This window comes from Neoarius graeffei, chromosome 16, assembly GCF_027579695.1.
Source record: "Neoarius graeffei isolate fNeoGra1 chromosome 16, fNeoGra1.pri, whole genome shotgun sequence".
In the NCBI taxonomy this organism is placed as follows: Eukaryota; Metazoa; Chordata; class Actinopteri; order Siluriformes; family Ariidae; genus Neoarius; species Neoarius graeffei.
In genome coordinates, this window is record NC_083584.1 from 30757991 (window position 1) to 30785570 (window position 27580).

The 27580-nt window shown below is 43.9% G+C and overlaps 1 protein-coding gene across 4 annotated transcripts in view; it reads right to left on the minus strand.

Moving 5' to 3' along the window:
* Positions 1–23049, minus strand: part of elmo1 (engulfment and cell motility 1 (ced-12 homolog, C. elegans)) — a 202476-nt gene extending 179427 nt beyond the window's left edge. For 3 of the 4 annotated variants that reach the window (XM_060942768.1, XM_060942765.1, XM_060942766.1), the window contains exon 1: positions 22930–23049. The gene's annotated coding sequence lies outside the window, so the exon portion shown is untranslated. Of the gene's footprint in view, positions 1–16007; positions 16089–22929 lie in introns of those variants that run through there. The other variant, XM_060942767.1, reaches the window with a different exon arrangement.
* Positions 23050–27580: the final 4531 nt, after the last annotated feature.

Sequence of the window (27580 nt, forward strand, 5' to 3'; positions counted from 1 at the left end):
GTCACTTGGAGGGAGGGAAGGAAAAAAAAAATCTACTATCTTCCTCATACATGACCTCACAGATGCTCATGATTGGCTGTATGGCTCTGATTGACAGAGGAGAAAGAGTATGCCACGCCTCCCATCCAAAGAAACCAAACGTGCTCTCTTGGACTCCCGACCACAAATGGCTGTGACATGATCAGGAATCAAATGTGCATTCTCTGGATGACACGGCGAACATAACATTTTTCTACACCACTAGGTAGCCCACTGTTCTAATACTATTTGATGGACTGATCTCCATTACAGGATTACACACTCACACCCACCCATCCATTATCTGTAGCCGCATATCCTGTTCTACAGGGTCGCGGGCAAGCTGGAGCCTATCCCAGCCGACTATGGGCGAGAGGTGGGGTACACCCTGGACAAGTCGCCAGGTCATCACAGGGCTGACACAGACAAACCTACGGTCAATTTAGAGTCACCAGTTAACCTAACCTGCATGTCTTTGGACTGTGGGGGAAACCAGAGCACCCAGAGCAAACCCACACAGACACGGGGAGAACATGCAAACCCCACACAGAAAGGCCACCGCCGGCCACGGGGCTTGAACCCAGGACCTTCTTGCTGTGAGGCGACAGCGTTAACCACTACACCATCGCGCCGCCCACACTCACATCCATATGACCAAATAAAATAATGCACGCCACCTCTTGTAGTCTTAAATAAAGAACAAAACAGAATGATTATTTTCCTAAAAATTTTTGCCAACAGTTATATTTTTATTAAACAACTAATCATACTTCTTATCCATATATAATTAAACTTTATCCATTTATAGTTGTATTTCGTTTCAAGATGGCAGCGCGCACGGACGCAAAGGTCCCTCGCAGCTCCAAGAACACTGTTTTTAAATGTTTCTTCAGCCATGTCTACATGTTCGTCGATATTAAGGAAAAAGTACAGTCGCCAGTTTTTGTTGAATATCAGCAAAACAAGTGAAAACAGCTTGACGGCAGCACTGTTACCATTTGCACTATTTCTGCTTGTGTGGTTTTGTATGTGTGTGCCTTTTTTTTAATTAATGCTTGCTTTGTTTGTGCATTTATGTGTAGACCGAGGGTCTGGGATGAACAATATTTCAATCCCGTCTATGTCCTGTACATATGGCAGAATTGACAAAGTTGACTTGACTATTTACCACCAACAACTTTGTTGGAGAAGGTTATGTTTCACCTCCTTTTATTTGTTTGGCTTTTCCGAATGCAACTCAAAAAGTAGTGAACGGATTTTGATGAAATTTTGACGAAAGGTAAGGCATTGGCCAAGGAACAACTGATTAGATTTTGATGCAAATCCAGATATGTATGTGGATCCAGGATTTTTTTTTGTCTGTTCCCAACATAACAGTGCTCTGAGAGCACAATATCCTCTGCTGGCAACTCTGCCATAACTCTGGTAATATGCAACTGAATTGAACAAAATTCCAATATGCGCATTACCAACATATAACAAAGAATCCTGTCAAGTTTTGTGAAATTCCTCAAAAATTGTGAGGAGTTGATTTCAGAAGGTGAGTACCCTTCCCGGGACGGACGGACATCGCCACGACATAATCCCACTTCGGGCCTCTCAGCCAGCGGGGGATAAAAATTGCGAGAGGAGTCGATTTCAGGAGGAGAGTACCCTTTCCTGGGATGGATGGACAGACGGACGGACGGACGGACATCGCCACGACATAATCCCCCTTCGGGCCTTTCAGCCAGCGGGGGATAAAAATTGCGAGAGGAGTCGATTTCAGGAGGAGAGTACCCTTTCCTGGGACAGACGGACGGACGGACGGACGGACGGACATCACCACGACATAATCCCCCTTCGGGCCTTTCAGCCAGCGGGGGATAAAAATTGTGAGAGGAGTCGATTTCAGGAGGAGAGTACCCTTTCCTGGGACAGACGGACATCGCCACGACATAATCCCCCTTCGGGCCTCTCAGCCAGCGGGGGATAAAAATTGCGAGAGGAGTCGATTTCAGGAGGCGAGTACCCTTTCCTGGGACGGACGGACGGACATCGCCACGACATAATCCCCCTTCAGGCCTTTCAGCCAGCGGGGGATAAAAATTGCGAGAGGAGTCGATTTCAGGAGGCGAGTACCCTTTCCTGGGACGGACGGACGGACATCGCCACGACATAATCCCCCTTCAGGCCTTTCAGCCAGCGGGGGATAAAAATTGCGAGAGGAGTTGATTTCAGGAGGCAAGTACCCTTTCCTGGGATGGACGGACGGACATCGCTACGACATAATCCCCCTTTGGGCCTTTCGGCCAGAGGGGGATAAAAAGTAGTGAACAGCTTTTGATTAAATTTGGTGTACAGTTTTAGTATTATCCCAGGTTCATGTGATTTGATTTTGATGTTGCTAATATGTGGCTTGGCAGAGGTATACACACTGTAGAGTGCCATTCTAGTTAAAATGTTGCATTGTGCTACATTTAATGTGCTTACGTTATAACATCCCCTCACCAGACACATTTTTCTCTCAAAGGTAATAAGGCAATAAGGCCTTTGAAAAAAATGCAGACCGTCATGTTACTGAGAAACTGAAATAATAGGTTTTAATTTGTTTATTATTAGTCTTAGATTACGTGGAACATCCACCATACCAGTCAGTTACAGCTGGCACTACTGCCAGAGCTGCTGTTATACAAGATTCATCAACACATCCAGACCAATCAGAATTGACAACTGAGCAAGCGATCTGACATAATTATTTTTATTATACATACACCTTTGTGTTAATATGGAAATAAACCACCTCTTTATATCAAACAAAAAGCATTTACTTCTCGAGCACATGTAGATCAGTGCATTTGTTTTCCTTTAAATGGCTTAAAGACACTAACACTACGTTCAGACTGCAACCTGAAACGACCCATATCCGATTTGTTGTGAAATCCGATTTTTTTGTTAGGCCGTTCACATTACCAATTATATGAGACTTGTATGCGATCTCCAATATGAACGGAAAATGACCCAAAAGTGTCCCGCATGCGCAAATTGACACGTAATAAGCACATCTACGTAATACGTAAACAAAACAAAAAAAGCGCACTCTTCAAGTTTAATTTCTTTTTTTGTTTGTTTGTTTAATTATCTGGTTAGTGTTAAAGTGTGAGGTCTCGTGTGTGTTTTTGTTTCTGAACTGAAATGAAAACGTGTAGCCTGGTAACAAGGGTTGACTCCTAAATGTCTCTCTAATTTCTATATAAGTGCACTACATGTTACTAGGAAGTAATGGATTTTTAAACTCTATATAGTGCACTCGAGCTTCAGTAGGCAGTCATTTGGGATACGGCCGCTGTATTACCAAACTCTTAATTCAGGCTTAATAATTTGCACATATTTATTTCGTCATATTAATAAACTTTTTCTACATTTTTATAAATATTTATTTAGATTGTTTATAGCCAGCTGAATTCTGCAACTTCTCTCAGCGCTGGCTCAAGGTGCAGAAACACCAGTGCAGTTTGCTATGGAGATGAGGCGAGACCTGGCGATGTGGTACAGGATGGTTTAAGTTATAAATCAGTTATAGAAACTGTTTTATTTAATCAGGCTAACAGATCAACATCCAGGTCCCTACCAAATCCACCATTAGCTTGATCAATTCTATAAAAGTCTGTTTAAATTCTGAAAACTGTACAAATGTTGTTGTTTTCCACCAAAGAGGCGGGATTAGCCAACGCAGAATAGTGACGTTTGTCTCTTGTTGATGACGTGTAGGTCGCATGAATGCGACCTGTCCGGTCAGACTGCAGTCGCATGTGAAAATAACGGATATGCATCGGATTTAGGACCACATATCCAAGCGGCCTGGGTCGCATGTGAAAAAATCGGATCTGTGTCGTTCAGATTGTCAATAACAAATCGGATACAGGTCGCATATGGGCAAAAAAATCGGATATGGGTCGTTTCAGGGTGCAGTCTGAACGTAGTCTAAGGCATATTCATCAGCCTAAAGAACAGAAATGTGCCTAGGAAAATGGTAATAGCTTTGTAAGTGTGTGTAGAAACATCAGAGAAATTGCTTTACTGATCCGAAACTATGGCACCAATGAGAAACGATCTCAATGTTCCCACAAAATTTCTGACCAATCGAGGAACGTCAGCACGTGCAAGTCATTTGATGTAACTTGGAAATTGCTGCAATGTGAAACCAACTGAAGTGAGGACTTGAGAAAATGAACTAGGTGTGAAAACAGCATGATGTACTTCATTTGGTCCATCTGAAATGAAACCTGTTGCTGCTGGTTGTTTAGGAAGGTGTAAACACACCAGTCACACTCTGGTGGAGACCAAAAACTGGGGACCATTTGGCCTTACTCGATGGGTGGCACGGTGGTGTAGTGGTTAGCACTGTCACCTCGCAGCAAGAAGGTTCCGGGTTCGAACTTCACGGCCAACGGGGGCCTTTCTGCGTGGAGTTTGCATGTTCTCCCTGTGTCTTTGGGGAAAACATACAAACTCCACACAGTCCAAAGCCGGTTGCTCCGGTCCCCCCCTGCCCTGCCATTGGATAAGTACATAGTGCAGGTCCCAAGCCCGGATAGACTGGGGAGGGTTGCATCAGAAAGGGCATCTGGTGTAAAACCTATGCCAAATCAAACATGCACAACCGATCCGCTGTGGTGACCCCTAATGTACAGGAGCAGCTGAAAGAAGAAGATTTGTCCTTTGTTGGCTTCCAGCAAACAGTTATAGCAGTTCTAAGAAGGCTACAGTATCTGGGTGAGATTATCTACTGAATCAAGGGTGACCTTTAGAGCTAAAAGACGCCAATAGAAAACCAAATCAGAAAACACCCCAAATTTTCTCTGAGCTGGAACCTTCCACAGATTTTCTCTGCATTTTGGCCTTTTGTCCACACAAGAACTCAGTTTGATGTCAATAAAACACCTTCCAGAATATTTGCGTCAATGAACGACCATTTAAAAAAAATAAAAATTACGGACCTATAGACAGCATCTCATCTCATCTCATTATCTCTAGCCGCTTTATCCTTCTACAGGGTCGCAGGCAAGCTGGAGCCTATCCCAGCTGACTACGGGCGAAAGGCGGGGTACACCCTGGACAAGTCGCCAGGTCATCACAGGGCTGACACATAGACACAGACAACCATTCACACTCACATTCACACTTACGGTCAATTTAGAGTCACCAGTTAACCTAACCTGCATGTCTTTGGACTGTGGGGGAAACCGGAGCACCCGGAGGAAACCCACGCGGACACGGGGAGAACATGCAAACTCCACACAGAAAGGCCCTCGCCGGCCCCGGGGCTCGAACCCAGGACCTTCTTGCTGTGAGGCGACAGCGCTAACCACTACACCACCGTGCCGCCCCTATAGACAGCATAACGTCTCTAAAAAGTGCACAGCTCTAGCGCCCCTGCTGGCTGGTTGCAGTATAATCTGTAGCTCCGCCCATCCCAATGTGTTTCAATGACAATATAGCCTCTGTTCCATTTCACTTTTCTCATCCAAGCCGTCTTTCCCGATCAACAGTATCATCTAATTCAAACAGTTCGTTTTCCCTATGCTGCTATCTGCACATATTTTACTTTCCCCCAGAAATTAGTTTTTAAATGTTATTCTACTATATCATAAGTAGGTGCAGGTACCCTCGGGAATGAAGCGAGCGACGGATTTGGTAACATGCTGGACCTTGGTATAGGTGGGTTGCATCTGACTTCACATCCGCCTCATTAGATATGCAAGACATGAAGTGATGGTCAGCTAAGCTCACCGTTCACAAAGAGTCGCTATCGCTGGGGTGCTTTGCTAGTCGTTAAAATGCCCTACGCTTGCGTTGTTTTGGGCTGTTCAAATCAAACAAACCGTGAAACTGAGTTTCTTCTACCTTCTATCCCTGTGAAGTGATAGTTACCAAAAAACAAGAAAGGTGGCTCTTCAACCTTTTGTTGCGATGGAAGGGAGAGGAGTTGAAGAACGCTCGACTTTGCAGTGACCACTTCGTGAAAGGTTTGTAAATTCCTCAGATTTATTTTGTCTGGATTCGCAAATCACTTTTAAATCACCATTTTCGGTTATTTTGAAGTTCAGGAGATGCTCAAGTCCTCCGATGTGTTTTTGTTTCCTGCTTGATCGTGGTTGCCATGTTGTAAACCAACGCATATGTTTTCACTTTATTTATCAGGATGTCCAGCGATCTTTACAAGGACGATGATGTAGATTGGGCTCCTGCACTGAACTAGAGAGATAAGATAATCGAGACGATCCACGTAAACACGAAAGCAGAGCTCACGAGTTAACAGCACGAAACTGCTTCCCCGGCCATGCAGTTACAGTGAGCCGTGATAACTCCTCTGTCCTGTTCCACCAATACCCAGGTCTTTATAGGGGTTTCTGTGGATCTTTGCAAATGATTTACCTGGAAGAGAAGAGCAGGGAGGATTGAGAATCGAGCGGCTGTGGTTCGTTTACACCCGATACTAAAACTTGTAGCGTCCAAGCAACCATCGCAAAGACGCGTACAAAAATCCCAAAAAGTCGGACTTACCCGGGCAAAAACGATACAGGATTTAATTTTGTAGTGTCCTGATCCTTAGATCTTTAACCCAGCCACATATAAAAAGTTGTACGCCTCCATGCTTTTCAGGTTTTCATCGGTTTGTCCGTGTAGAATGATGTCTGCAGCACCAGGTAGTTTGAGATGTCGGGGAGCTCGACGGATGGATCATTTTCCCAATCATTGGAAAAATTCTTTGTTAACGTGTAAGGATCTATCCTGTTGCAAAGAGCAACGTTCTGATGGTATCTTGACCGTGCATTGGCCTCCAAACTGCGAAAATAGTCAGAGACGGTCTTGCTAGCTCTTCACATGCCGGCGGCCAAATTGGTTTGCCCGACCACCGCTTCATTCAACGGAAGTAAACTCGCAAGTAAAAGTCACGTGACTGAATACAACCAATTGGGAGAAGGGGATGGGCCTCCCAAATAACTACTCCGACTTCAACTCTCATCTCGACTGCGCAGACTCTGGCTCCAGCTAGCACCAGAAACCTGCACTTGTCATTTAATATCAAAATGGGACAAATGGACTCATGAAAGTGTCATGAATGGGTTAAAAATGGAGTGTCTTAGAGGATTTGGGGCATGTCAAGGAATAACTAAAATTACACAACCACATTGACAGCTTGTCTACTTTAATACTGCACAGCCTTTGCTGAGAAATATGGTCGTGCATGAAGAGGATTAAAAAAATATCTTGTGTCTGCACTGAGATCTGCTGCAGTAACTCTCGTGCATTTTTACATCTCATCGTAAATGGGTCACTTCCCCCCAAGAGTCAATCAAATGTCCATGTCGGAACTGTGCGTTTCAGCGTCTCGCATTCAGTTTTATCTGCTTTCGGCAGAGAAAGTCAAGGTCAGTGTGTAAATGAAGCACTCGGACACACTGTAATAGAACCGGCACTCTTCGTACTGTAACAGATACCACAGTGATGCGAACGCACGAGCTTGGTGGGGTCTCGTGTGAAAACAAAGCTAATAATTTCATGACTTTCTGCTCAAGGAGAGCAACGCAGAAGCAGACACACCCAAAACAAACATTGCACGAAACAAGATGAAATCTGATAGCGCTCGGTTCATCGGCAGGAAAATGCAGTCAAGATCGACTCCTAAAACAAACAAGCTGAGGTCAGGAGTGAAATATCCCACTGAAGAGAGAAATTCAAGACTGCTAGAACTTTCTGGGATGTCAAAGCAGGCCGAGCAAAGACTTTGCAAAGTGCTGTGTTCTACCGCGGCTGAAACGTTTCACTTCCACTTCGCTGCCGCAGTCATCCAAAAAAAAAAAACTCTCTTCACCTTGATAAGTGTTGGTTTAACACGACCTGCATTACAAGAAGGAAAAGAGGCTCCTTCTGGCGCGCACACTTGCTCCTTCACTCTATATCAACACAGGCTCTTTCAAGCCAAGGTCCCACGCTGTTCATCACACTCCTCCACCTTTAGACGGAAAGCCAGTGAATCAGTGCCACCTTGCACTATAAATCCAATGCACCTGCCAGGTCCTGGCACATACCCAGTAAATCTGAACTTTAGAGAAAGTCTCGGAAAACAAGTTCAAGACCTGAGGACGAGTGCTGCACGTTAAATCCACATGATCCATGAAGTGCTATCAGGATCGCAGCAGGATTTATGCAGATCTGGGTTCGAGTTCATTAGCTTCGTAACAGACACTCGCATGCTCCAGTAATAACGGTGCCGAAGCTGGAGAGGCGGCGGCGGCACCGAACAGGCAAGAGAGAGCAGATCACCACAGGGACGTAGCCTGATTATTCCGAGCATGCACACTAGGCCATACGCTGCCACATATGCCAACTATCAGAGAGGGGAAACTTTTACAAAAACTCCATAGGCAATCCAGGCTCGCACAGCTGGACGGACTCCGAGCATGCAGCTGCAGCAAGTGAACATCTGCACAACGTTTCCTGCCTGTCTGAGCAGCGAATACAAGGCCAGATCATCCTAAAAAAACAAAAGATATCTAGTGCACCATAAAGAGACCTGCCAGATCTGACAAGCTTGTTGTTCCAAGGAATTCAGTGACAAAGAACACGGAATGTTAAACAACTACAAACTTAAAGAAAGAACAAATATGAGCGTAACAACAACACTCAAATGTCTACTGAAGTCACCAGCTCAGAAAACGTCCAAGACCTGATCATGAAATTCGAATGAGCGTGTATGATTGACATCCGTCTATCTGAGACACCCACACAGTGAACACCACTCAAACAAAAAACAAACACAATGACGCATGCTTGGAGAATCAAGAATGTTCAAGTGAAAACATTTTCATCCCCTTAAGACATACCAAAAAAAAAAAAAAAAAAGGATGTTTACTTAATCGCAACAAGACAGTGTGTTAGAATTGACAGCTTTCCCGTCATCATCACAACGAACAAAATGGCCAGACAGAACATGCCAAGATACGAATTCTTTGTTTGCAATAGACATCACTTCCGGTAGTGATCCACCTCATTATGTATTCAGATTTCTAGCTGACCGTCAGACATCGGATTTGTTTACAGTCGCTTTGCAGTAGTTCCTTGTGTTTCGCCTCCAAATATCCCAGATTGCTGCTCTGTATTTGGATGTTCAAACAGATCAAATCGAGGAAAAAAAACAAAAAGGTATTCTAGGATACCAAAAGAAGTCGTGCACAAGGGTGAAAGAACGAAAAATGTCTCAAAAAGACGCCGTGAAAAACGGCTCACAAACCTTTCACTGTGTTCGAAAGGAATCAAGAGTCTACATGCTCGTATTTGCAGTGATCATTTAGTCACGTTAAAAGGTACGTACATCAACTTTATGTATCTAAAATCAAAACTTCTAATGTTGGAGTTTTCTTACCTTTTGGATGCCGTAAAACAAACCGTTGACGAAACAATGAAACTAAATTGGCGACTGAAATTCAACTGTTTACGGATTTTTTCAGGCTGCCCAATGATGTCAGTTCATACAGTGGTGCTTGAAAGTTTGCGAACCCTTTAGATTTTTCTATATTTCTGCATAAATATGACCTGAAACATCATCAGATTTTCACACAAGTCCTAAAAGTAGATAAAGAGAACCCAGTTAAACCAATCAGACAAAAATATTATACTTGGTCATTTATTTATTGAGGAAAATGATCCAATATTACATATCTGTGAGTGGCAAAAGGATGTGAACCTCTAGGATTAGCAGTTAATTTGAAGGTGAAATTAGAGTCAGGTGTTTTCAATCAATGGGCTGACAATCAGGTGTGAGTGGGCACCCTGTTTTATTTAAAGAACAGGGATCTATCAAAGTCTGATCTTCACAACACATGTTTGTGGAAGTGTATCATGGCACGAGCAAAGGAGATTTCTGAGGACCTCAGAAAAAGCGTTGTTGATGCTCATCAGGCTGGAAAAGGTTACAAAACCATCTCTAAAGAGTTTGGACTCCACCAATCCACAATCAGACAGATTGTGTACAAATGGAGGAAATTCGAGACCATTGTTACCCTCCCCAGGAGTGGTCGACCAACAAAGATCACTCCAAGAGCAAGGCGTGTAATAGTCAGCGAGGTCACAAAGGACCCCAGGGTAACTTCTAAGCAACTGAAGGCCTCTCTCACAGTGGTTAATGTTGATGTTTCTGAGTCCACCATCAGGAAAACACTGAACAACAATGGTGTGCATGGCAGGGTTGCAAGGAGAAAGCCACTGCTCTCCAAAAAGAACATTGCTGCTTGTCTGCAGTTTGCTAAAGATCACATGGACAAGCCAGAAGGCTATTGGAAAAATGTTTTGTGGACGGATGAGACCAAAATAGAAGTTTTTGGTTTAAATGAGAAGCGTTATGTTTGGAGAAAGGAAAACACTGCATTCCAGCATAAGAACCTTATTCCATCTGTGAAACATAGTGGTGGTAGTATCATGGTTTGGGCCTGTTTTGCTGCATCTGGGCCAGGACGGCTTGCCATCACTGATGGAACAATGAATTCTGAATTATACCAGCGAATTCTAAAGGAAAACGTCAGGACACCTGTCCATGAACTGAATCTCAAGAGAAGGTGGGTCATGCAGCAAGACAATGACCCTAAGCACACAAGTCATTCTACCAAAGAATGGTTAAAGAAGAATAAAGTTAATGGTTTGGAATGTTTTGTGGACGGATGAGACCAAAATAGAACTTTTTGGTTTAAATGAGAAGCGTTATGTTTGGAGAAAACACTGCATTCCAGCATAAGAATCTTATCCCATCTGTGAAACATGGTGGTTTTCTCATCCACAGTGTTCCCAGGATCCACCGTGACCCCAGCAAGGATAAAGATGAACTTGTATGTCCACTCTTTACCTTTGCCTCCATTCTGTATCGTATCCTCTGTAGGGTATGACAATATGATCTGAGATCAGTATCATGATTGCCGTCATCATTGCGGTCAAGTGTCTGTGTTTTATATCTCCTTTGTTACTCATAGTAAATCATAAGCAACTGACTGGATATTAAAAGCAATTTTGGACCAACTGCTTCATTTTCCATCCTTTTCTTTGTTAAATACAGAAATGGCACTTTGTCAGCAACATCTCAGCAAAATAACATAATATTTATTCTATCCACATTCAGTGGACATGAGCAATCACGCACTCTGGCTACTCCACTACTCAATATCAGCTCATATACCGTGAGTAGAGAAAAACAAAATGGTGGTGCGCATCAAGTCAGGTACATAATCACATTGTTATCAAGTATTTAAAAGAAACAAAAATAGCTAAAAGAATATAACCCCCCCCCTCCAAATATCTCCTGTTCCATGCTCCAGCCCAGTCGGTGGTGGTAATGCACCTTTAAAGGAGAACTGAAGTCATTTTTAAACTTGCTTTATTTCTTAATTAACGTGTTATTCAATTCCGTTTTCGGTTTTAGTAACCTTATATCGTGACTCGTATTGGCCACTAATTGCAATTAAATATTACACTTATCGGGCCTATTTGGTTTTTAGCCATGTTGAATTTAGTTTGTTTGGTCCACGGTGGGCGTCACTTATCCGCGCGATCTTCACGAGACTTCAAAACGTGAAGTGTCAGCCAGGTGTCAGTGCCGCCATTTTGAAAACTGTTTTCCAAATGAAATATTGCACAGAAACGAGTTTAAATGACGATTACTGCCTACTTTTTTTCAAACTCTCCTGATTGACATCAAAACAAACAAAACTTCCGGCCTGATTACATCAGCATTCGAAGGAGGGTGCGTGCGTCTTTTGACAACGTTGGCAGATGTCAGTCACTTTGATTTCCGCTGTACGTTTTACTTCCGTCCTACGATGTCTCGCACAGGGCTCAACGAATCTCGTTTACGGCCATCGCTTTGACATATGGACCGATATATTACAGAGCATATTTCAAACACTCATAACTTGCTATAGCAGTGACAAAATAGTTATCAGAAATGCATTCCTATATTTAATAAAATGAGATAAATAGAATTTTGATAATAAAAAAAAATTTGCCTTCAGTTCTCCTTTGAGTTGGTTTGCCAACTGTCAAAAAACCCTAAAGAAGAAGAAGAAACTGGCGGAGCATTTTGCTGAACCAACCAAGGACGAAATAAAAACTCTACTCAAAAACAAAACCCCCAAAAAATTAAAATAAATACGCAACAAAATATGGAATTAAAGTATCTTTTTTTAATTTTTCAAGAATTATTATTATGGCATCTTTCACAAATTGTTACTGTCATTTCGCCGGTTTGTTTACATTCCAAGCGGAAATGATTTTGTCGGACATTTTGCATACAAGTTTTTATTTATCGAATTTGCAAAAAATTAAAAAAAAAAATGCTCCGTTTCTCAAAATCCAGGGAACGTGGATAGAATAAAACAGTTATTCCACTCACTCAATCTCATCATACATGGCTTATAGCCAACTCATCGCTACATGCCTCGTCGGCTATCGGATCATGTACGACTTGATTTCGTGGAATAACTTAAATATTCTGTATTATGATGAGGTTTTTAAGGATTGGGATATGATATTTTCCCCCTATATGAGCCACCTCTAATCCTCTAAAAAGAGCTTTTAAACAGCTCTTAGTTATAAATTCTTCCAGACACATCCGTTCTAACTATGGCACGGAGGTGCTCAGCCCATTTTTGCTCGTTCGCGGCTGATTTCACAGGTGCTGAGCGGCTCATGGCTAAACCTCTCGTGTTGATTTTGTTTTATGAATTGCTGCAGGGGTTTGTAATTAAAAATGTGTTGTTTGTAGGCAAACAAATACTACAGCTTATTTGCTTGGTGAACACTTGGGTTAACTTTCACTGGCTCTGCTGTTCTGAACACAGCCTAGTGTCTGCGATGGGCCCTAATCACCACTGTCCATTTCCTTAGAAATAGAAACATTCTCGTGAAGTACTGTCTCTCATAGATACACTACCGTTCAAAAGTTTGGGGTCACTTTGAAATGTCCTTATTTTTGAAAGAAAAGCACTGTTCTTTTCAATGAAGATCACTTTAAACTAATCAGAAATGCACTCTATACATTGCTAATGTGGTAAATGACTATTCTAGCTGCAAATGTCTGGTTTTTGGTGCAATAGGTGTATAGAGGCCCATTTCCAGCAACTCTCACTCCAGTGTTCTAATGGTACAATGTGTTTGCTCATTGCCTCAGAAGGCTAATGGATGATTAGAAAACCCTTGTACAATCATGTTAGCACAGCTGAAAACAGTTGAGCTCTTTAGAGAAGCTATAAAACTGACCTTCCTTTGAGCAGATTGAGTTTCTGGAGCATCACATTTGTGGGGTTGATTAAATGCTCAAAATGGCCAGAAAAATGTCTTGACTATATTTTCTATTCATTTTACAACTTATGGTGGTAAATAAAAGTGTGACTTTTCATGGAAAACACTAAATTGTCTGGGTGACCCCAAACTTTTGAACGGTAGTGTACACACACACACTATATATATTAGTGCTGTCAAAAATGTCGCGTTATTAACGCGTTAACTTGACTCAATTTTAACGGCGATAATTTTTTTATCGTGAGATTAACGCTCTGTGACATGATGCCACGCCCCGCACAGCCAGAGTCCTCTGCCCTCCCCCGAAGAGCCACGGTGCTCGGCTTAGGTTTCGTTTTCCCATCGGCGGCTCCAGCCCCACTTTGCAGTGGCTGTGACAAGACGTGTTATGCTCTGCAATAAAAAAAAAAAAAAAAATTGGTACAACCAGTGTTCGAACTATGCCGATATTTTTTTTGGGGGGGGTCCCTTATTTTCCCTTGGGGGGGGGGGGGGGGGGGGTGTGCTTGCGCTTGTCTCAGAGCACGGCTCTCCATCGCGCGCTCACTTCGGATATGCAAATGCTTCCCGTTACACACGACTGCTATGTCAATAAACATCATTTTGCCAATATTTTAGAGACCCCCCAACATTTCCCAAATCATGTTTTCAAGGGATCTCATGTCTGTTTCAGGGGATCTCGGATCCCCCGAGTACTCCCGTAGTTCGAACAGTGAACAAGCCCATTCACTTTATGCTGATAAGAGAATTACAATGGTTTTTCATGTGACAAAAATGTGCGATTAAATTGCGATTAATCGCGAGTTAACTATGACAGTCGCAACATTAATCGCGATTAAATATTTTAATCGCTTGACAGCACTAATATATATATAAAAAACACACACCATTAATATAATTAGAATGCAATTAAGGATGTAGGTGTACTGGGGCTTTAATGCATATGGCATAGCTTTTCAAAAAATAAATAAATAAATAAATAAAAATTTTAAATACCATCCAACTGAGCAGTTCAGTGTATTTGTCATTTGCTGATAAGTACAGTATAGCGAAAGCTAGAACTCAAGTTACAGACAAAACTCCTCCTTTGTACATCACTTGCAACACCTCCATTTGCACCCGTCTTCTTCTATAATTAATCTAGAGGCGGTAATTACATGCATGGCAACTCTCATCTCAACTAAAAAAGCAAATTAATCTGAGCCTGGAAACTATGGACAGAGGAGGAGGAGAAGGACGAGGAGGGCTGTTGATGTACCTGCTGTCTGAGCATACCTGCTGGTCCCTGAAAGCTTGATGGGCAAAACGCTTCAACTTCTGTGCAAATAAATAAATAATTAGCTAGGAAACTATCAGCAGGGGAACCATTTACAAAGTCACAACTCTGCTGAAGTGAGCTGGGATGATTTAGATGGGGGTAGGGTGCTAGAAAAAGAAGTGAGAAAAAAAAAATCAGACACTGCTGTAAATTGACAGCGGAAAGTGAGAGACTGAGGAAGGAAGGAAGTGCGCAGGGGAATTGATATCTATGTGGCGCATGCAATACATTCAAAGCTGCAGCGCTCATTTTACTCCGCAATCTTGAAACGCTCGAATCTCATCCGTCTTAGACTACAGCGCTCTAATAAGGTCAGAATGTGACCCATGTGGCCAAGGTACACAAGGTGACTACAGTCAGGAATGTGCGGTGTATGATGCTCTGCAATACTCACTTTATTCATTCGTTCATTTTCAGTAACTGCTTTTCCCAAGCCAGGATGCCAGAGACCATCCCGGAGCTTATTCAAAACATCAAGTGGTCATTCAAACAACACTGCGCATGATGCCCAACCCTGCTCTTAGCAAGCGCACACTGCGCTATAATCAAGCGCTTTCATAATAACAGATACAGGCCTCAAATACCGTAAGCAGTCAGACCCCACACGCTAACCATATGTGAACGGGAGCATCAACTGTTATTAAGCTGATGACTATGCATGACTTTGGAGTAGTTTAATTAGCACCCAAATGTATGGTGTGCATTTCTGGATAGCTGGATACACATGAGAGCACGATCTCTCTCCGAGAGTCAACAGAAAATCAGAAGAGCTAGTATGAAAAGAGGTGCAAGGGCGGTGACTGACGTCTGCATGACTGTCAGCCACACAAGTGACTCAACTAATTCAGGATGACTGGAATCCACAGTCACTATGGAAAGACAGACGGTTTTCTGACAAACGCTTTAAAAATAAAGCATGGAAATAACGGAGCATTTTTGGTAGATGATCAATGATCCAGCTTCACAAACAAAGGAAAAAAATAAATACATGTGATGCATTGGCTGCACAAGTGCCAGTACATATACCGTAAGTAAAGAATAATCACTTGGGGGTGTGCAGCTTTAGAAAAATAATCAATGATTGGAGGGGGTGCTGCTGTGCGGTGCTGTGGCCGGATGTGAAGCGGAGTTACTGTTACAACCCAGAGACGGATTATTTTCCACTAATAGTACATCCAGAAGTGCTTTATTAGTCTTATACCAACATAATTGCATTCTGTATTAACTAAAGAACACCAAGCCATACTTTTTATCCAGTTATAGTTACAAATAATGATGTCGAATAACTGCAAAACAAGGTCCTGGTATTTCTGTTAGCACATAGAAATGGTCACTCCCTCACCAGCCTCACTTTTTTCCTCTCTGGAAGTTATCAGTCAAAAAAAGCATCTGATGTTCCTATGAAGCTCGAAAGCCTCTGAAACTGGAAGACCTCTGTCCTGAAGGCTTTCCTGTGACCAAAAAAAAAAAAAAACCTTGCTCACTGTTACAAAATGCTGACACGGGAAATTCCTTACATAAATGTTAAATAAACATCTCTTCACGGAAAGCTTCACTAGAACACAGATGATGCTTTTCTTCTTTGCTAAATAACGGCACAGATTTGATCTGTTTATTGTTCAGTTTGGATTATGTGGATCATTCGCCGTGCAAGTCCCCGTGAATGAGTTACGACATAAATGACATGGTAATATATTAGAATAAGCACACTCATACCTGTATAAACCTGGGATTTGCTTTCCAGCTGGAACTATAATCAGAGCTGCTGTTATAGTAGATCTATCAATGCCTTCTGACTAAACACATTTGGGGATTTAGTACAAGATAGGATTACTGCAAGAGAATAAACTTTTCTGAAAGTAGTACGAGCATTATAACATGACATTTAGCAGGCGCTCTTATCCAGAGCGACGTAAAACATTTGGGGATTAGGTGCCTCAATCAAGGGCACGCCTGCTAGTCCAGGGAATCAAACCAGCAACCTTTTGGGCTCAAAGTTGCTTCTCTAACCATTAGGGCCATGGCTTCCCCATCATGCTAGATCTTTCCTGGTTTTACACTCCTACTGGCAACCTTAACCTCATCAAACCTCCATATTGTGTATAATAAAAGGACTAGGTGCCTTGCTCAAGAGCACTTCAGCCATACCTGCTAGCCCAGGGAATTGAACCAGCAACCTTTTAGTCCTAAAGTTGCTTCTCTAACCATTATGGCCATGGCTTCCCAATTACTCTAGATCCTTCCTGGTTTTACACTCCTACTGGCAGCTTTAACCTCATCAGACCTCCATATTGTGTATAATAAAAGGACTAGGTGCCTCGCTCAAGGGCACTTCGGCCATACCTGCTAGTCCAGGGAATCAAATCAGCAACCTTTTAGTCCCAAAGTTGCTTCTCTAACCATTAGGGCCATGGCTTCCCCATTACTCTAGATCTTTCCTGGTTTTGCAGTCCTACTGGCAGCTTGAACCTCATCAAACCTACATATTGTGTATAATAAAAGGACTAGGTGCCTCGCTCAAGGGCACTTCGGCCATACCTGCTAGCCCAGGGAATCAAACCAGCAACCTTTTAGTCCTAAAGTTGCTTCTCTAACCATTATGGCCAAGGCTTCCCCATCATGCTAGATCCTTCCTGGTTTTACACTCCTACTGGCAGCTTTAACCTCATCAGACCTCCATATTGTGTATAATAAAAGGACTAGGTGCCTCGCTCAAGGGCACTTCGGCCATACCTGCTAGCCCAGGGAATCAAATCAGCAACCTTTTAGTCCTAAAGTTGCTTCTCTAACCATTAGGGCCATGGCTTACCCATTACTCTAGATCTTTCCTGGTTTTGCAGTCCTACTGGCAGCTTTAACCTCATCAGACCTCCATATTGTGTATAATAAAAGGACTAGGTGCCTCGCTCAAGGGCACTTCGGCCATACCTGCTAGTCCAGGGAATCAAATCAGCAACCTTTTAGTCCCAAAGTTGCTTCTCTAACCATTAGGGCCATGGCTTCCCCATTACTCTAGATCTTTCCTGGTTTTGCAGTCCTACTGGCAGCTTGAACCTCATCAAACCTCCATATTGTGTATAATAAAAGGACTAGGTGCCTCGCTCAAGGGCACTTCGGCCATACCTGCTAGCCCAGGGAATCAAATCAGCAACCTTTTAGTCCTAAAGTTGCTTCTCTAACCATTAGGGCCATGGCTTCCCCATTACTCTAGATCTTTCCTGGTTTTGCACTCCTACTGCAGCTTTAACCTCATCAAACCTCCATATTGTGTATAATAAAAGGGACTAGGTGCCTCGCTCAATGGCACTTCGGCCATACCTGCTAGTCCAGGGAATCAAATCAGCAACCTTTTAGTCCCAAAGTTGCTTCTCTAACCATTAGGGCCATGGCTTCCCCATTACTCTAGATCTTTCCTGGTTTTGCAGTCCTACTGGCAGCTTTACCTCATCAGACCTCCATATTGTATATTATAAAAGTATCCTCGATTATTATAATATTTTTACCATCTGAAGCCTCCTCAGAGCCACATGAAGCTCCAACTCTCAGAGCAGATATCTGTCTCAGAGCAGGGGCAGACTTTAGCTCAACAAATTTCCTCATTACTAAAAATCTCTCAAGTAGTCTAATTCTACACCGGTGCATTTTTACGCACTGCTTACTAAACAAGTGTAACTGCAGCTAAGTGGTGTCCAGATTGACCCGTAACATGGTGCATATAAAGCGTTAAACCTGCGATTCATCAACACAAAGACTGTGCTAATTAATGCAGGGATCAGATTACACAAATTCAGCCAAATTTTAACACGAGTTTGTCATAGCTAACAAAATTTCCAGCATCAGGACAAAGTATGAACATTGGGAACAAACAAACAAACAATCCTGGTAGTGTAACAATCACAGGGTGAAGCCATGGCCTAATAGTTAGAGAAACAGCTTTAGGACCAAAAGGTCACTGGTTCAATTCCCTGGACCAGTAAGAATGATTGAAATGCCCTTGAGCAAGGAACCTAACCCCTAACTGCTCCCCAGGCTGATCTGGGTGTGTTGTACATCGCTCTGGATAAGAGCATCTGCTAAAAGCCTGTAATGTAGTGTGATAATCGAAGAACAGCAAAGTGGCATCTGGGACTTCATGTGACATGACACACTGACAAAAAGTCTTGGATTTTCTTGTCTAGTTTGACAGTTCCACAATATGTTCCTTGAGATTGACCAATGGGGCGGCACGGTGGTGTAATGGTTAGCGCTGTTGCCTCACAGCAAGAAGGTCCGGGTTCGAGCCCCGTGGCCGGCGAGGGTCCTTTCTGTGCGGAGTTTGCATATTCTCCCCGTGTCCGCGTGGGTTTCCTCCGGGTGCTCCGGTTTCCCCCACAGTCCAAAGACATGCAGGTTAGGTTAACTGGTGACTCTAAATTGACCGTAGGTGTGAATGTGAGTGTGAATGGTTGTCTGTGTCTATGTGTCAGCCCTGTGATGACCTGGTGACTTGTCCAGGGTGTACCCTGCCTTTCGCCCGTAGCCAGCTGGGATAGGCTCCAGCTTGCCCGTGACCCTGTAGAACAGGATAAAGCGGCTCGAGAATGAGATGAGATTGACCAATAGGATAACAGTGTTCGGGGGCAGCATGTAGTGGTTAGCACTGTCGCCTCACAGCAAGAAGGTCCTGGGTTCGAGCCCAGCGGCTGGCAAGGGCCTTTTTGTGTGTGAGTTCACATGATGTCCCCGTGTCCGCGTGGGTTTCCTCCGGGTGCTCCGGTTTCCCCCACAGTCCAAAGACATGCAGGTTAAGTTAACTGTGACTCTACATTGACCGTAGGCGAATTTAAGTGTGAATGGTTGGTTGTCTCTGTGTCAGCCCTGCAATAACCTGGCGACTTGTCCAGTGTGTACCTCGCCTCTCACCCATAATCAGCTGGATAGGCTCCAGCTTGCCTGCAGCCCTGTAGGACAGGATAAGCGGCTACAGATAATGGATGGATGGATAACAGTGTTCTCTGGCGTACATCTACAAATATGGCTGACGATTTTTTAACCAAACTTGTAGTGTTGCGATGTCCCCTTAATTGGCATCGACGATGTTTACAGTGCAAACATCTTGATGGATGATCATATTGTGGGCGGGGGGGGGGGGGGGGGGGGGGGGGGGATTTTAATACCACATTACCTCTCATCTCATATCATTATCTCTAGCCGCTTTATCCTTCTACAGGGTCGCAGGCAAGCTGGAGCCTATCCAGCTGACTACGGGCGAAAGGCGGGGTACACCCTGGACAAGTCGCCAGGTCATCACAGGGCTGACACATAGACACAGGACAACCATTCACACTCACATTCACACCTACGGTCAATTAAGGCCAAGTTTACATTAGACCGTATCTGTCTCGTTTTCTTCGCGGATGCACTGTCCGTTTACATTAAAACGCCTGGAAACGCCGGGAAACGGGAATCCGCCAGGGTCCACGTATTCAATCCAGATCGTGTCAGCTCCGGTGCTCTGTAAACATTGAGAATACGCGGATACGCTGTGCTGAGCTCTAGCTGGCGTCGTCATTGGACAACGTCACTGTGACATCCACCTTCCTGATTCGCTGGCGTTGGTCATGTGACGCGACTGCTGAAAAACGGCGCGGACTTCTGCCTTGTATCGCCTTTCATTAAAGAGTATAAAAGTATGAAAATACTGCAAATACTGATGCAAATACTGCCCATTGTGTAGTTATGATTGTCTTTAGGCTTGCCATCCTTCCACTTGCAAGTGGTAAGTGATATGCGCTGGGATCACACACACAGCGGGCTCAGTCCCGAATAGTGGCTCGCGCACTTCACTCGCACGCTCTGTGAGCTGCGCAGGGCCGGAGTGCGCACCCTCCAGAGGGCACTCGCTGTTCAGGGCGGAGTGATTTGGAGCGCAGGATGCCTGCGGAGCCGAGCGTATCCGTGTATTGGTGTTTGCTGTGTGCACGCGAATCGTGTATTGGTGTTGCTGTGTGCACGCTAATCGTTTTAAAAACGTTAATCTGATGATCCGCTGATACGGTCTAATGTAAACCCCACCTTAGAGTCACCAGTTAACCTAACCTGCATGTCTTTGGACTGTGGGGGAAACCGGAGCACCCAGAGGAAACCCACGCAGACACGGGGAGAACATGCAAACTCCACACAGAAAGGCCCTCGCTGGCCACGGGGCTCGAACCCGGACCTTCTTGCTGTGAGGCAACAGCGCTAACCACTACACCACCGTGCCGCCCCCAGATCCTTTATTATCACCAAAAAAACCTGTTAGGGCAGGATTAAAATGAAGTACCACAACTCAAATAGAAATAAATAAATAAATAAATAAATACAGTTCCTCCCTCTAAACTGTGTGATCTTTTTTTAAAGTTATATTACATGATGCAGAAAACTTAGCTCTATTTAAAAAAATAAATAAAGTCACTGAATTTAACTCTGAACTTTAAGACAGGACTAAATTAGATGATGCATCGCAAATCAAATTAAAACTGGATCCCATCTCATCTCATTATCTCTAGCCGCTTTATCCTGTTCTACAGGGTCGCAGGCAAGCTGGAGCCTATCCCAGCTGACTACGGGCGAAAGGCGGGGTACACCCTGGACAAGTCGCCAGGTCATCACAGGGCTGACACATAGACACAGACAACCATTCACACTCACATTCACACCTACGGTCAATTTAGAGTCACCAGTTAACCTAACCTGCATGTCTTTGGACTGTGGAGGAAACCGGAGCACCCGGAGGAAACCCACACGGACACCATGCAAACTCCGCACAGAAAGGCCCTCGCCGGCCACGGGACTCGAACCCAGGACCTTCTTGCTGTGAGGCGACAGCGCTAACCAAACCACGACACCACAAATCAAATTAAAATTGGATCTGATCCATCAAATTAACTTCTGCAGATTGAAATAAAACTTAGATCAACATCTCATCTCATTATCTCTAGCCGCTTTATCCTTCTACAGGGTCGCAGGCAAGCTGGAGCCTATCCCAGCTGACTACGGGCGAAAGGCGGGGTACACCCTGGACAAGTCGCCAGGTCATCACAGGGCTGACACATAGACACAGACAACCATTCACACTCACATTCACACCTACGGTCAATTTAGAGTCACCAGTTAACCTAACCTGCATGTCTTTGGACTGTGGAGGAAACCGGAGCACCCGGAGGAAACCCACACGGACACCATGCAAACTCCGCACAGAAAGGCCCTCGCCGGCCACGGGACTCGAACCCAGGACCTTCTTGCTGTGAGGGCGACAGCGCTAACCAAACCACGACACCACAAATCAAATTAAAATTGGATCTGATCCATCAAATTAACTTCTGCAGATTGAAATAAAACTTAGATCAACATCTCATCTCATTATCTCTAGCCGCTTTATCCTTCTACAGGGTCGCAGGCAAGCTGGAGCCTATCCCAGCTGACTACGGGCGAAAGGCGGGGTACACCCTGGACAAGTCGCCAGGTCATCACAGGGCTGACACATAGACACAGACAACCATTCACACTCACATTCACACCTACGCTCAATTTAGAGCCACCAGTTAACCTAACCTGCATGTCTTTGGACTGTGGGGGAAACCGGAGCACCCGGAGGAAACCCACACGGACACCATGCAAACTCCGCACAGAAAGGCCCTCGCCGGCCACGGGACTCGAACCCGGACCTTCTTGGTGGGAGGCGACAGCGCTAACCAAACCACTACACCACAAATCAATTAAAATTGGATCTGATCTATCAAATTAACTTCTGCAGATTGAAATAAAACTTAGATCAACATTATCACAAAAAAAAAAAAAACTGTTAGGGCAGGATTAAAATGAAGTACCACAATAATAATAATACACTTCCTCTGTGATCTAACCCTTATTGTTTCAGCCTCCAACCAAAACAAACAAACAATGGAAATCACTTCTGCTGAATGTAAGATCCCATTCTGACCCCAAACCGCAGGTGATGTTCAGTATAAATACCCTACAGGCTGAGCCCCGGAGCTGCGTGACTCAGGAGGAGGTCAGCTTTAGGCTCCGGAGTCACTCCCACGCGCCCTGTCCCTGCTCATCATCAACAGCACGAGCGGCAGCGCGCGAGCTGCGGGTCACGAGAAGGAGAATCACTGAGCGCGGCGCGCGCGCGCTTCACTCCGAGCGCTGAAACTAAAACACGCACGAGCTTCAGCTTCGACCTTCTGTTTCTATGACACCCAAATCCCCCGAGTACCCCGGCTCCGACCGTCACTCACCTGCAGCGCCGAGTGGAGCCCTGCTCCGCCGGAGGACTGCTGCGGAGAGTTTTCTAGCTGTAACGTATCTGCTCTCTCTCTTTCTCTGCCTGTCTGTCTTTCTCTCTCTCCTCCTCCTCTCTCTCACACACACACACACAGAGACAGCGCTGCTGATGCTTTCACTTCCTCCTTTCCTCCTCCGCGTGCTGGTTGGTTCAGAGCCGCGTGCCACAGCGACCAATCAGAGCACAGCAAACCCGAACAGGGCGGAGCGAACAAGCCGCTTCTTCAGTGCAGTGGCTACTAGAATACTACAGAGACAAGTATGCTACAACAGTACTCCGCCTATACTGAAGCACACTGTTTAGTACGCTAGTATGCGGCTTTGGCCCTAATCCAGCTCTTTCATTCATCCTGAACTCGCTTGTTTTGGCATCTTTTTATTTACTTACTAGACACAAGGCAAATGTATTCAATATGGCTATAATAATATTGTCACAAAAATGTTTGCTTTATACTTAATAACAAATTGAAGACTTGAGCCTTTGGTGCAACATCTGCAGCTCAACATCAAGGAGCTGGTCATTGACTTTGGGAGGTCATGACCGGTTCTGGTCGAGGGAGTCGAGGTGGAGGCTGTGGATTCCTACAAGTACCTCGGCCCGTGGCTGGACAGGACTTGCAACACCAAAACACTTGTACAGGAAGGGACAGAGCAGGCTGTGCTTCCTGAGGAGGCTGCGGTCCTTTAACCTTCATCCTACCAAGTGGGGTCCATCTGGACCCCGCACCTATATGTTTGTTTGCCATTTCAAAAATATGTGACATACTGCCTCACCGTTTTATGAATTTGTCGGAATTTATGTCTTAATTAAAACACTAAAGCACCGGAAGATCAGCTTTTTGCATTGTGAAGGTATAATTAATTTGTTACTGGGGTCCAACCGGACCCCAGAGTAAAGTTTATCTGTCTTTCATTTTATAATTGAATAGCACACTGAAAGTTAACTTCTTTTATTTCTTTTATGTTCCATAATGAAACTACCAAGGCATTCCTTCTTGGGGTCCGTGTGGACCCCACTGCTGCAATCAGCACAGGCTGCAAAACAAAAGCCCTAAATTATTTTACAATTACTTTTTTGTTTTAAATTCTGTAAGAAAAGACCTAAGTTGTAATCCAGAATGTTTTACAGCTGCATGAGCTGCAAAAATCATGTATATAATGCCAATTTTTTTTGTGGCGCTATAATTTGCTACATGCGGGGGCGTCGTGGCTCAGGTGGCTAAGGCGCCATACCATAAATCCGGGGACCCGGGTTCGAGTCCGACCCGACATCATTTCCCAATCCCTTCCCGTCTCTCTCTCCCACTCATTTCCCGTCCTGTCTTTACACTGTCCTATCCAATAAAGGTGAAAAAAGCCCATAATAATAATTTGCTACATGTATGCTAGTTATTGCATTTATAATACATCATTGATATTCAGCCATAGTGGATTTTGTTCTTCAATAAAGTTATGTCTGTTTGCTGCATTGAATTGGTTCTTACTGCATTGATTTCAAGGTATTCCCTCCTGGGGTCCATACGGACCCCGCCTGGTAGTTTGTGTATGTAAAATTGGCTGGTAGGATGAAGGTTAAGTGTGTTCTTTATGCCTTGGGCCCTTTAGTGTATTGCTGTTATTAATACAAGATGTTCTGAACAAAACTTATCTGGTGATTTTGTCTTTATAAGCTTAAATTTTAAAGAAAAGTATTGGGGTCCAAACGGACCCCACATGGTAAGATTAAGGTGTAAAATAGCATGGTAGGATGAGGGTTAACATCTGCAGGAAACTCCTGTGGATGTTCTGTCAGTCCGTGGTCACCTGTTTTACACCGTGGTGTGCTGGGGGGGCAGCACATCCAAGAAGGACACATCCAGGCTGGACAAACTGATCAGGCGGGCCGGCTCTGTGGTCGGCATGAAGCTGGACTCTCTGGTGATGGTGGCAGAGAAGAGGACTATGGACAAACTATTGAACATCATGGATGATGCCAGTCACCCTCTGCACACCGTCATCAGCAACCAGAGGAGCCTGTTCAGTGACAGAATGCTCCTTCCCAAGTGCAGGACGAACAGACTCAAAAACTCCTTTGTCCCTCACGCCATCAGACTGTACAACTCCTCTCTGGAGGGGGGAGGGGTAACAGGAGGACAGAGGATGGGAAGGAGCAGTAGCCTAGCCTGACAATAAACAATACTGGACAATGTGCAATACCTCTTCCGTTGGTCCTCCCCCCCCCTTTCTTTTTTTTCTCTCTTCTTCCCCATATCTTATTCTTTTTTATATTTGTATATGCAAATACCTAATTTAATTTATCTAGAAGTTTTCTCTATTTCTATTCTCTGTTTATCCTGTAATGATGCTACTGGAATTTTAATTTCCCTGAGGGAACCTGCCCAAAGGGATCAATAAAGTTCTAATCTAATCTAATCTAATCTAATCTAATCTAATCTAATCTAATCTAATCTAATCTGATACAAATAATAGGTTTAATAATCTTTTATAGGGTAATTCCTGGTTGATTCCTACAACATCCAAAATTATGTTGTAGGAATAGTTTTAACAGCCATCAAGCATGTAAATTAATATTTGGGGTGGCATAGTGGTTAGCACTGATGCCTCACAGCAAGAAAGTCCTGGGTTTGAGCCCAGCGCCTAGCAAGGGTTTGCATGTTCTCCCCGTGTCTGTGTGCTCTGGTTTCCCCCACAGTCCAAAGACATGCAGGTTAGGCTAATTGGTGGCTCTAAATTGACCATAGGTGTGAATGGTTGTTTGTCTCTGTGTCAGCTGGCGACTTGTCCAGGGTGTACCCCGCCTCTCACCCATAGTCAGCTGGGATAGGCTCCAGCTTGCCTGCGACCCTGTAGAACAGGATAAGTGGCTACAGATAATGGATGGATGGGCTTTTAATTCTTTATTTTGTAATTGTATATTATTGTATATCTAAACATGACAAATTGAATTTTTTTTAATTTGTACATCTGGTTTAAAAATATAATTTCTGTCGTCAATAAACATTTCAAGCTGATGCATAAATAATTTTCGCATGGAAAATGTGAAATTTGTTGTCATAGTTTAACATTAGTCATCTTTGGAATACAACCGCGATTCCAAAAAAGTTGGGACAAAGTACAAATTGTAAATAAAAACGGAATGCAATGATGTGGAAGTTTCAAAATTCCATATTTTATTCAGAATAGAACATAGATGACATATCAAATGTTTAAACTGAGAAAATGTATCATTTAAAGAGAAAAATTAGGTGATTTTAAATTTCATGACAACAACACATCTCAAAAAAGTAGGGACAAGGCCATGTTTACCACTGTGAGACATCCCCTTTTCTCTTTACAACAGTCTGTAAACGTCTGGGGACTGAGGAGACAAGTTGCTCAAGTTTAGGGATAGGAATGTTAACCCGTTCTTGTCTAATGTAGGATTCTAGTTGCTCAACTGTCTTAGGTCTTTTTTGTCGGATCTTCCGTTTTATGATGCGCCAAATGTTTTCTATGGGTGAAAGATCTGGACTGCAGGCTGGCCAGTTCAGTACCCGGACCCTTCTTCTACGCAGCCATGATGCTGTAATTGATGCAGTATGTGGTTTGGCATTGTCATGTTGGAAAATGCAAGGTCTTCCCTGAAAGAGACGTCGTCTGGATGGGAGCATATGTTGCTCTAGAACCTGGATATACCTTTCAGCATTGATGGTGTCTTTCCAGATGTGTAAGCTGCCCATGCCACACGCACTAATGCAACCCCATACCATCAGAGATGCAGGCTTCTGAACTGAGCGCTGATAACAACTTGGGTCGTCCTTCTCCTCTTTAGTCCGAATGACACGGTGTCCCTGATTTCCATAAGGAACTTCAAATTTTGATTCGTCTGACCACAGGACAGTTTCCCACTTTGCCACAGTCCATTTTAAATGAGCCTTGGCCCAGAGAAGACAGCTGCGCTTCTGGATCATGTTTAGATACGGCTTCTTCTTTGAACTATAGAGTTTTAGCTGGCAACAGCGGATGGCACAGTGAATTGTGTTCACAGATAATGTTCTCTGGAAATATTCCTGAGCCCATTTTGTGATTTCCAATACAGAAGCATGCCTGTATGTGATGCAGTGCCGTCTAAGGGCCCGAAGATCACGGGCACCCAGTATGGTTTTCCGGCCTTGACCCTTACGCACAGAGATTCTTCCAGATTCTCTGAATCTTTTGATGATATTATGCACTGTAGATGATGATATGTTCAAACTCTTTGCAATTTTACACTGTCGAACTCCTTTCTGATATTGCTCCACTATTTGTCGGCACAGAATTAGGGGGATTGGTGATCCTTTTCCCATCTTTACTTCTGAGAGCCGCTGCCACTCCAAGATGCTCTTTTTATACCCAGTCATGTTAATGACCTATTGCCAATTGACCTAATGAGTTGCAATTTGGTCCTCCAGCTGTTCCTTTTTTGTACCTTTAACTTTTCCAGCCTCTTATTGCCCCTGTCCCAACTTTTTTGAGATGTGTTGCTGTCACGAAATTTCAAATGAGCCAATATTTGGCATGAAATTTCAAAATGTCTCACTTTCGACATTTGATATGTTGTCTATGTTCTATTGTGAATACAATATC